Below are 11562 nucleotides of genomic sequence, written 5' to 3'. Positions count from 1 at the left end.
GTGAGAAAGGGGAGGGGAGGATTCGTTAGGTGTGGAATGTGCCTAAACTGTAGAAAGACCAACAACCCAGGTAGAATAGTGGAGATTGAAACATCAGATTCAATGAAATTTAAAATCCAGGACCCCATAACATGTACTACTTGTGGGGTCATTTACTGTATACAATGCCCTTGTCAAAAGAGATATGTTGGTAGAACTAAGAGATCCCTCTTAAGAAGAGTAGGAGAACACTTCAATAATATTGAGAACAAAAATGAGGGACATCCCCTCTCTAAGCATTATAAAGAGAACCATGAGGGAAAAGTGAGAGGGACTATATTTTTTGGGCTAGAGATCGTGGAACCAAGTGGGAGGGGTGGAAACTATATAGAAAAAATGTCAAGGAATGAATCAAAGTGGATTTTCCAGTTGGATACATTGGTTCCGAGAGGACTAAACAGCGAAATGGAGTTATTTGCCTTTTTTAAATAATGGAAACCAGGATGATCACAAAGGTGGGATAGAGATGACCATTATTATTAACCTAGTCTTAGTGTTTGCCTGCACTGAATATATGAGATTTGAAGAATGGGTACTATGGAAAAGGTTTTAGGGGTCAGTATGTGAGATTTATGATGTTATTCCTATGTATGTGAAAAATATATATATATATTTTATTGTTTTAGGTGACTGGTTAGGGTTAATTCCTATTATAAGGGTGAAATAGAAATAACTAATGTGAGAAATGGTGTGTTCCTTTAACAAAGAAAAGAGGAGGCATTGTGACCTCTAACCTGATGAATGGGAGGAGTTACCAATATACAGGAAAGGTATATATGGATGGACGAGTATGGTGGCCATAGATTGACAAAATCCTCCTGAGGAAGGCCAACGCTAATTGGCAGAAACGCGTAGAGGTTTCTTTATACAATTTTTGAACAATAACAAGCTGAAGTATCCTGGATTATAGGCGCACCGCAGAAGCGCGCAGCGGCCGCCTTTGAAAAAAAGATCCAGGAGACCTAGTGGTGACGTCACCCATAGAGAACAGTGCACGCCGGAGTGAGCTGGGCGGAAGAGCAGTGAGCGGACTTCAGAGTCTGACAGCCGGAAGTGACGCAGGCTGCGCCCGGTTACCAGCACGAGCGGTGCATATCAGCTACTAAGAGGAGAACCCGGGCTGACGGCGGTGAAACCGGGGAGACCACTGACCAATTGATGTGTGGAAACACACAGGTACCATTCGTATATGCTAACCACGGAACTGTAAGTGTATATTATATGCAGCATTGGGAGAAACTTCGGACTGTCATTTAGCACTTGCGGTGACTATTATTCATAGGAAGGAACACGGCAGTGTTTGCTCTACCAAGCGGACGCTATATATATATATTTTTTCATGCAATTGCTCATTTCTCTATCAATTTTTAAGGAGTCAATTTTTACCCTGTATAGGGATTTTTATCAGATCTTGTGCACATAGAGAGTTGAGAAGATTTAGAAGGGCCCTTCTGATAGGATTTTTTTATGTGGTGGATTTATGAGATTTTGAATGAATGGATCGAGTGATTGATTGTGAATTAGTTTATTAAATAAATTTTAGAGTTTTGAGGATCCTTAGCGCGTGTCAGTAATACTTTATAACTTGGTCTATCATTGAGGGTATAGGGATCCCTCATCTGACACGCAGCTCCAAAGATAGCCTACCTAGCGCATGGTGATCGTATATAAAGCAAAGCTCGCCAATGTGTAAACGCACCACAAACCTACATAAAGCAAAGCTCACCAGTGAGTGAACGCGTCACAAACCTACACAAAGCAAAGCTCACCAGTGTGTGAACACACCACAAACCTACACAAAGCAAAGCTCACCAGTGTGTAAACGCACCACAAACCTACACAAAGCAAAACTCGCCAATGTGTGAACGCGCCACAAACCTACACAAAGCAAAGCTCGCCAGTGTGTGAACACACCACAAACCTACACAAAGCAAAGCTCGCCAGTGTGTGAACACGCCACAAACCTACACAAAGCAAAGCTCGCCAGTGTGTGAATGCACCACAAACCTACACAAAGCAAAGCTCACCAGTGTGTGAACACACCACAAACCTACACAAAGCAAAGCTCACCAGTGTGTGAACACGCCACAAACCTACACAAAGCAAAGCTCGCCAGTGTCTGAACGCACCACAAACCTACACAAAGCAAAGCTCACCAGTGTGTGAACGCACCACAAGCCTACACAAAGCAAAGCTCACCAGTGTGTAAACGCGCCACAAACCTACACAAAGCAAAGCTCGCCAGTGTGTGAACGCGTCACAAACCTACACAAAGCAAAGCTCGCCAGTGTGTGAACACGCCACAAACCTACACAAAGCAAAGCTCACCAGTGTGTAAACGCACCACAAGCCTACACAAAGCAAAGCTCGCCAGTGTGTGAACGCGTCACAAACCTACACAAAGCAAAGCTCGCCAGTGTGTGAACGCACCACAAGCCTACACAAAGCAAAGCTCACCAGTGTGTGAACGCGCCACAACCCTACACAAAGCAAAGCTCGCCAGTGTGTGAACGCGTCACAAACCTACACAAAGCAAAGCTCACCAGTGTGTGAGCGCACCACAAACCTACACAAAGCAAAGCTCCCAGTGTGTGAACTCGCCACACACCTACACAAAGCAAAGCTCGCCAGTGTGTGAACACGCCACAAACCTACACAAAGCAAAGCTCACCAGTGTGTAAACGCACCACAAACCTATACAAAGCAAAGCTCACCAGTGTGTGAACGCACCACAACCTTACACAAAGCAAAGCTCACCAGTGTGTAAACGCACCACAAACCTATACAAAGCAAAGCTCACCAGTGTGTGAACGCGCCACAAACCTACACAAAGCAAAGCTCACCAGTGTGTGAACGCACCACAAGCCTGCACAAAGCAAAGCTCACCAGTGTGTGAACGCGCCACAAACCTACACAAAGCAAAGCTCACCAGTGTGTGAACACACCACAAACCTACACAAAGCAAATAAAGTTAGAGAAACCGAGAGCCCAATATAGTGTAGTATGTTCAGCATAAATATAGTAAAGATAATTAGTGAGAAGAGTATACTCACAAACGTGGGTTACCGCTCAGGCAACCACTGTATAGTCAGGTGAGGAGATTAGACCTGTCCTCACTCAGGGATAAGATGTCGCTCTCTGTAGATCAGAAAAGGGGTAGATCACCCCTCCACCAGGGGTGGACACGGTATAGCAGTAGGAGAACAGAGGCGCCAGCAGGGTAAAAGTGGATAAAATCTTTAAAATGTGCTTGGAGGAAGCGGTGGACTTACCTCCATAAAGCAGACACGAAAGACTGTCTGTATAATAGTAATCTCATGTATTATATAAATGGGGTTTGGGGTACTATATAATAAATGTGATTACTATTATACAGACAGTCTTTCATGTCTGCTTTATGGAGGTAAGTCCACCGCTTCCTCCAAGCAAATTATAAAGGTTTTATCCACTTTTTCTCTGCTGGCGCCTCTGTTCTCCTTTTGCTACACAAAGCAAAGCCCGCCAGTGTGTGAACGCTCCACAAGCCTCCAATGACAAGAACATTGAATTTTCCGTTTGCGAAAAGTGAATTTGAACTTCCGCAAATGTTCGTGATCGTGAACAGGCGAAGCTGGCGGACCGCCATAGACTTCTATCAGCAGGCCACCTTTAAAACCCACAAGGACTGTTTCTGGCCACAAAGGTGATGGAAAAGTTGTTTCAAGGTATCTAACACCTGGACTGTGGCATGCAGGGGGGGATCCATGCCAAAAGTCCCACCAAAAATTACGGAGTTGACGCAAAGTCGGATTTTAATCCCAAAAGGGCAGAAATCACATTATGCACAGCTCTGGGTGTCAGTGGGCTGTGGAGTGTCACACACACAGAGAAATGCAATAGTACTATCAGAATACAGTGACATAATAATGCACTGGAGTGGTTCTGTGCCTGTAACATAATAAGGCAACTGCAGTAGTGTGCACACAGCTCTGGGTGTCAGTGGGCTGTGGAGTGTCACACACACACAAAACCCACAGGAGACCGATGTGCTAGCACTCAATAGGGCTGTTTGGGGGGCTTTCACAGCAAGTGAGGAACAAGAACACAGGCCTAGCTAATGCTTTCCCTACCTATCTGCAGCAAGTCTGACTAACAGTCAGCAGCCAGCAGAGAATTAATCCAATATGGCCACCGCAACTGCTCTTTGATAGGGGGGGGGGAGGGGGTCCAGGAGGGGGTGCTAGTTGATTGGCTGCCATGTGTCTGCTGACTGTGAAGTAAGGGGTTAAAGTTTAGTTCCATGATGATGTATAGGGGGCGGGTCAAACACGTCATATGTTCGCAGTTCGCGGAGAACGCAAACAGCTGAAGTTCGCAGGATACTGTCCGCCGGCCGAACAGTTCGGGCCATCCCTATTGATGAATTGACATTTAAACGCATGCGTTATGCAACTGACCACTGTGAATACAGCCTTAAACAATGCAGAGTGCCTGGCTGACCTGCTGATCCTCTGCCTCTAATATTTTTAGCCATAGACCCTGAACAAGCATGCAGATCAGGTGCACTGACTTAAAGAGAAGCCGTGACCAAGAATTGAGCTTCATCCCAATCAGTAGCTGATACCCCCTTTCCCATGAGAAATCTATTCCTTTCATCAGGGGGCGCTGTATGGCTGATATTGTGGTGAAACCCCTCCCACAGGAAACTGTGAGGACAATGGTCCAGGCAGTTTCCTGTCTGTGAACCTCGTTGCATTGTGGGAAATAGCTGTTTACAGCTGTTTCCAACTGCCAAAACAGCAAGCAGCAGCTACATCACCTTCCAGCAGTAAAAATGTCACCATGTGATAAATGTCAGAATGTAAATCAGGGATTGGACAGATTTTACAATGGGCAAACACTGACTCAATCATTTATACATAATTATTGTAAAAATGAAGCACTTTTTTTATTACATTATTTTCACTGGAGTTCCTCTTTACGTGTGAGTGGATTAGCTGCATGCTTGTTCAGGTGTGGGATTCAGACTCTACTGATTTAGGAAAGATCAGCAAGACTGCCAGGTAACTGGTATTGCTTAACCACTTGGCATCCCGACCTTGTTTCCCACGTATGGACCAGAGCAGTTTTGCCAGTTTAGCTATGTCCTTATTTAATCAGAAATAACTTTATCCCTACTTATGTCACATAAAAGAAATATATATTGTTTTTTTCAAGACAAACTAGGCTTTCATTGTATGCCATTTTTATCCCTCAAACAATTTTGTTTTCTATGAATTTTAATGGGAAAACTAGGAAAAAATATAAAAAACACATTATTTCTCAGTTTTACCAATTCCAGTTTAAAAATAAAAAGTGCTACTGTAGATAAAAACCACAAATTTTGTTTGGCTATTCTTACCATTTATCACAAAACTTAGATTATGTCCCTGTCACAATTTATGGTGAAGATATTGGATTCTGAAATAATGTTACAGAGTGTTTTTTTTTTTTTTTTACTATGAACTGAAAAAATAAAAGTATTTTTAATGGTAAAAATCAATCTCATTAACTCAGGGAACATATATTCCCATTCACCAATTAGTGCTGCATCAGATAGTGGCAGAAATGTGCACAGGAGCAAGCCCAATCCTGCACAGCACTGCTTCTGCTACAAGACGTATATCTACTGACTCGGGGCTTAGATGAAGTCACAGAGGACGGAGATATACTGTAGTGGAGGATAAAGTGGTTAAAAGGAAATACATATGGCAGCCTCCATATATCCTCCTCACTTCAGGTTCCCTTTAAGATACTCAGCAGGTGTAAATGACAGATGGTCCTGGTAATGCTCACAGGGGGACTGCGGTGTAACACATGTTGCCACATGGTCGGGATTCCATTTTTGTTTTATTTACAGTGGAAATCCCCGACATGACAGAGGAATCAAAAGAATTTTTTCAGGTAAGTCAGAGATTTAGAAGGCGCTTGGTTTGTCCTGTATGATGTGACTGTAATTGAATTCCCTGAAAGAGAAAACCATTAAGGAAGTATTTGGGATGCTTTGAAGGACAGACAAGGAGCACATAGTTGTTTTATGAGGTGTGTGGCGGACGCAGGGATCCCTCCCAGATCAATTCATGAAAGGGAATCCAGCAAGCCATCGTCATTCACCATCATGTTCAGTCTTGACTCCATTCATACTTATAAAATAGCTCCCTAAAGCTTTCAGCTGAAGGGAAACGCTAAACGAAAACAGAAATGAAAAGTATGTTGTGCCTCTATATGTGGTAAAGGGAACCTGAAGGGAGAGAGACATGGAGGCTGCCATATGTATTTCCTCTTCAAGGACCACTATTGCAAAAAATGGGATATTATTCAAAATGCATACAATTATTATTTTGTTTTTATATAGTGCTGACATCTTCCGCAGTGCACTGCAGAGTATCTTGTCTTGTCACTAACTGTCCCTCATAAGGGGCTCACAATCTAATCCCTCCCATAGTCATATGTCTATGTATGGATGGTGCTGGTGTTGGTATCGTAGTCTAGTGATGGGAATTCCGGCTCTTCTCAGAGAATCGGCTCTTCTGAATCGGCTCCCATTAAAGAGCCGGCTCTTAATCGGCTCTTCATTAAATATCACTGGACACCACTCAGAATCGGAGTAAAAGCCCCGCGCCCTCTCCATGACAACTCTAGACTGCTTCGCTGATTGGAGCAATCACTCCTGCTACTGCTCTGCCCCATACACTCCTACAAGCTGCAACTACAGGACTACATCTCCCAGCATGCCTCAGCGCCCTTTATTACACAGCAAAGCAGAGCTGTGTGGGACGGCTGAGGCATCGGCTCTTTTAAAACTGAGAGCCGGCTCTTGTCGTTCACAGCAAAGAGCCGGCTCTTTGAGCCGGCTCGTTCGCGAACGACCCATCACTATCGTAGTCTAGGGCCAATTTAGAGGGAAGCCAAGTACCTTATCTGTATGTTTTTGAGACGTGGGAGGAAACCGGAGTGCCCGGAGGAAACATACACAGACACGGGGAGAACATACAAACTCTGTGCAGATATATTGCCCTGGGATATGAACTGGGGACCCAGAGCTGCAAAGAGAGTGCTAAGCACTATGCCACCATGCTGCTGTGTTAAATGTACATTTGGGGGGACAGCAGTGGCGTAGCAATAGGGGGTGCAGAGGTTGCGACCGCATCGGGGCCCTTGGGCTAGAGGGGCCCCAATAGGCCCTCCCCCAAACACTGTATTAGCTCTTTATTGGTGCTGTACTGATAATATTTACTTCTATAGATGCTTTGAATAGTAGTGATCATTAATGCACTGTTTCCCATCCCCTTCTTGCACTTCTGACACTGTGGTTGTTCGTGATTGGCTTTGGTGTGCCGTATCAATTGCTACGTATATAGTGCTTGAGGGGCCCCAATGTAAAACTTGCAGCGGGGCCCACAGCTTCAAAGCTACGCCACTGGGGGACAGTAAGGTTAGGCATCAGGTATTTGTCTGTATGGGGGGGTCTGTGCGGGAGGGTCAGGAAGGGTGTCTGGGGGGGGGGGGGGTGATAGCTGTTGGGGAGATAGATGTTGGGGGGGGGTTCTGTGTGAGAATGGGGTGAGGTTTAGCTATAGTAAAATATCAGTATTTAATAGCGATATTTTACACTCCTTCTTTACGCATAAATAGTAGAATGTTGGTAAATGTATCAACTTTCCTGGGTGCCCAAAATTGCCAGACACCCTTTCATTACGTACGCCCCCAGAGGCTTCCCCATACCGAGGTGAGTATATTCAGACTTTTTCTACTCTGGATCTCACAGGATTCGCTGTCCGAAGTCTATGCACAAAGGGAGATACTGCTGGCTTGGCAGTTGGAAAAAGCAATTATTTCCCACAATGCAATGAGGTTCACAGACAGGAAACTGTCAGTACCGGACGCAGGGACACTGGAGGATGCAGGGACAGGGATCGTATTATATAGGACTAGTAGACCCAGCCCGTTTAAAAACGGGCTCTAGGTCTATGGCCGCCGCCAGTGCGCATGCGCGCGCACGCTGTGCACGCAACCGCTGCCCACCTCGCTCGCCCGCACCCGCCCACCTCGCCTGCCCGCACCCGCCCACCTCGCTCGCCCGTCCAGCTCTCTGGTCCCAGCTGTCCGTTACTGCGCACATGCGCAGTAACAAAAATCCTGGGACGCAGCGACACTTAGCTTTCATTAAGTAGGACTAGAAAAAAGGTTACCCAACCCCCTCCCTTTCCCCCGCAACGCACTGACGGACGCATCCTGCTTGCCCGTCCCCCACCACTGTCCGAAGTATATGCACATAAGAAAAGGTATTATTTCCCACAGTGCTATGAGGTTTACAGACAGGAAACTGTCAGGACCGGACGCAGGACACAGGAGGATGCAGGGACAGGGGTTGTATTATATAGGACTAGCCACCTTAGCACGTTTAAAGACGGGCTCTAGGTATGGCTGCAGGTACATGCGCGCACCCGTCCGCCCGCGCACACACCCGCCCAGCTGACTGGTCCGTGCTCCGCACATGCGCAGTAATGAAAAGCATGGACCCAGGAGGACGCAGGGACACTTGTCTCTTATTAGGTAGGATATTACTCACTATATGCTTAGTATATTCATGTTTTTCTGCTACCTGTCACATATGAATAGGATATCAGAGTTCAGAATTTGAATAAATGCAAATCTGTGAGGGATTAGGCTTTCACTGGGTCCTCTGTATGCAAATCAGGCGTCTTCCTGTAATAAAGGTAAGGTGTGCGCAGTGTGCGCAGGGCATGGCCGCTGAATGATGGGATTATGTTTTTACAAGACCTCCCTCACTGGGGCACCTGCAGAGAATGAGCTGCTTTCTGGCTCTGATAAGAAACAAAATGCAAATTTTAGCTTCTGAAGAATGCAAAAGAAAGAAAGGAACGCTATAGAAAGTAACTCAAACACACAAGCCTATATTTACTTACAGGCGTCATTATACCAGGTGCCCCCGGGCGGCAGGAGAGCGGACAGTTGAAAGAGAACCTGTCTCAAAATCCTGTAAAGTAAAATTATCCGTGAAAACAAGACACAGCCCTATTAGGGAAATTAGATGCTGCCACACACCACAATACACTTGCCAGAGGCAACTAGATTTGATCCGCTGTGACAGTTGTCGCCACTAAGCATCGCATGCGTAATCGTGCACCTGTACCCATGTCACGAGATCGTGAAAACGATTGATTGTCCCTCAAAAAAATGCCAGTCATTGGAAAGATGACCACCAGATTCAGATCAAATCTGACAGGGATCTACCTAATCTGAGCCACACAGATTGTTAATAGATTTCAGCGTGCAAGCTATTAAAAATCGATTGAACTGCAGCATGGTACTGTTCCATTCAGTGCATCACTATGGGCCGCTGATCTGCTGCTGCTCTCGACCGGCCGCCGATCGATATGTTCCATCCAGAGATATCGACTGACCAGATTGATTTTGGCTGAAAATCGATCGATCAATTGGGCTGCCCACTGCATCAATTTCTTTTTGCCATCCCCTCCAGCATGCCACAGTCCAGCTGTTAGGCCCCTTGAAACAACTTTTCCATCACTTTTATGGCCAGAAACATTCTTTGTAGGTTTTGAAATTCTCCTGCCCATTGAAGTCTATGGAGGTTCGCAGATTCGCAAACCTTTGCGGAGATTCGGATTTGAATTTCACGCACCCAAAAATTTGATATTCAGCTCATCACTAATCATGTGTACAAAAACTGCAGAGGGCGGTGATGAAATCAGACCTGATGTACAGAGTACAGATAAGTGAATCCTATGTACAAAAACTGCAGAGGGCAGTGATGAAATCAGACCTGATGTACAGAGTACAGATAAATGAATCCCATGTACAAAAACTGCAGGGGGCGGTGATGAAATCAGACCTGATGTACAGAGTACAGATAAATGAATCCCATGTACAAAAACTGCAGGGGGCGGTGATGAAATCAGACCTGATGTACAGAGTACAGATAAATGAATCCCATGTACAAAAACTGCAGAGGGCAGTGATGAAATCAGACCTGATTTACAGAGTACAGATAAATGAATCCCATGTACAAAAACTGCAGAGGGCAGAGATGAAATCGATCCTAATGTACAGAGTACAGATTAATGAATCCCATGTACAAAAACTGCAGAGGGCAGAGATGAAATCGATCCTAATGTACAGAGTACAGATAAATGAATCCCGTGTACAAAAACTGCAGAGGGCTGTGATGAAATCAGACCTGATGTACAGAGTACAGATAAATGAATCCCACGTACAAAAATTGCATAGGGCAGAGATTAAATCGATCCTAATGTACAGAGTACAGATAAATGAATCCCGTGTACAAAAACTGCAGAGGGCAGTGATGAAATCAGACCTGATGTACAGAGTACAGATAAATGAATCCCACGTACAAAAACTGCAGGGGGCGATGATGAAATCAGACCTGATGTACAGAGTACAGATAAATGAATCCCATGTACAAAAACTGCAGAGGGCTGTGATGAAATCAGACCTGATGTAGAGAGTACAGATAAATGAATCCCATGTACAAAAACTGCAGAGGTCAGAGATGAAATCAGACCTGATGTACAGAGTACAGATAAGTGAATCCTGTGTACAAAAACTGCAGAGGGCAGTGATGAAATCAGACCTGATGTACAGAGTACAGATAAATGAATCCCATGTACAAAAACTGCAGAGGGCAGAGATGAAATCAGACCTGATGTACAGAGTACAGATAAGTGAATCCCATGTACAAAAACTGCAGAGGGCAGTGATGAAATCAGACCTGATGTACAGAGTACAGATAAATGAATCACATGTACAAAAATTGCAGGGGGTGGTGATGAAATCAGACCTGATGTACAGAGTACAGATAAATGAATCCTGTGTACAACAACTGCAGAGGGCAGAGATGAAATCGATCCTAATGTACAGAGTACAGATAAATAAATCCCGTGTACAAAAACTGCAGAGGGCAGTGATGAAATCAGACCTGATGTACAGAGTACAGATAAATGAATCCCATGTACAAAAACTGCAGAGGGCAGTGATGAAATCAGACCTGATGTAGAGAGTACAGATAAATGAATCCTGTGTACAAAAACTGCAGGGGGCGGTGATGAAATCAGACCTGATGTACAGAGTACAGATAAGTGAATCACATGTACAAAAACTGCAGAGGGCGATGATGAAATCAGACCTGATGTACAGAGTACAGGTTAGTGAATCACATGTACAAAAACTGCAGAGGGCGATGATGAAATCAGACCTGATGTACACAGTACAGATAAGTAAATCACATGTACAAAAACTGCAGAGGGTGATGATGAAATCAGATCTGATGTACAGAGTACAGATTTTTTAAATGTATTTTTTTCTAATGTAGGAAAACGTTAGAACCTGCTTTGGGACCATTTTAAGAATCAGAAGTCTTTATTTGACATAAATCCGTGATTAATTTAGCTGAAGTTGAGCTTATCTGGGGTGGGGTGTGGGGGACCTATTGACATAATTGTG

The sequence above is a fragment of the Hyperolius riggenbachi genome, chromosome 11 (genome assembly GCF_040937935.1).
Source record: "Hyperolius riggenbachi isolate aHypRig1 chromosome 11, aHypRig1.pri, whole genome shotgun sequence".
Lineage (NCBI taxonomy): Eukaryota > Metazoa > Chordata > Amphibia > Anura > Hyperoliidae > Hyperolius > Hyperolius riggenbachi.
The sequence above is the reverse complement of the archived record's forward strand: the minus strand, read 5'-3'. Positions refer to the sequence as shown.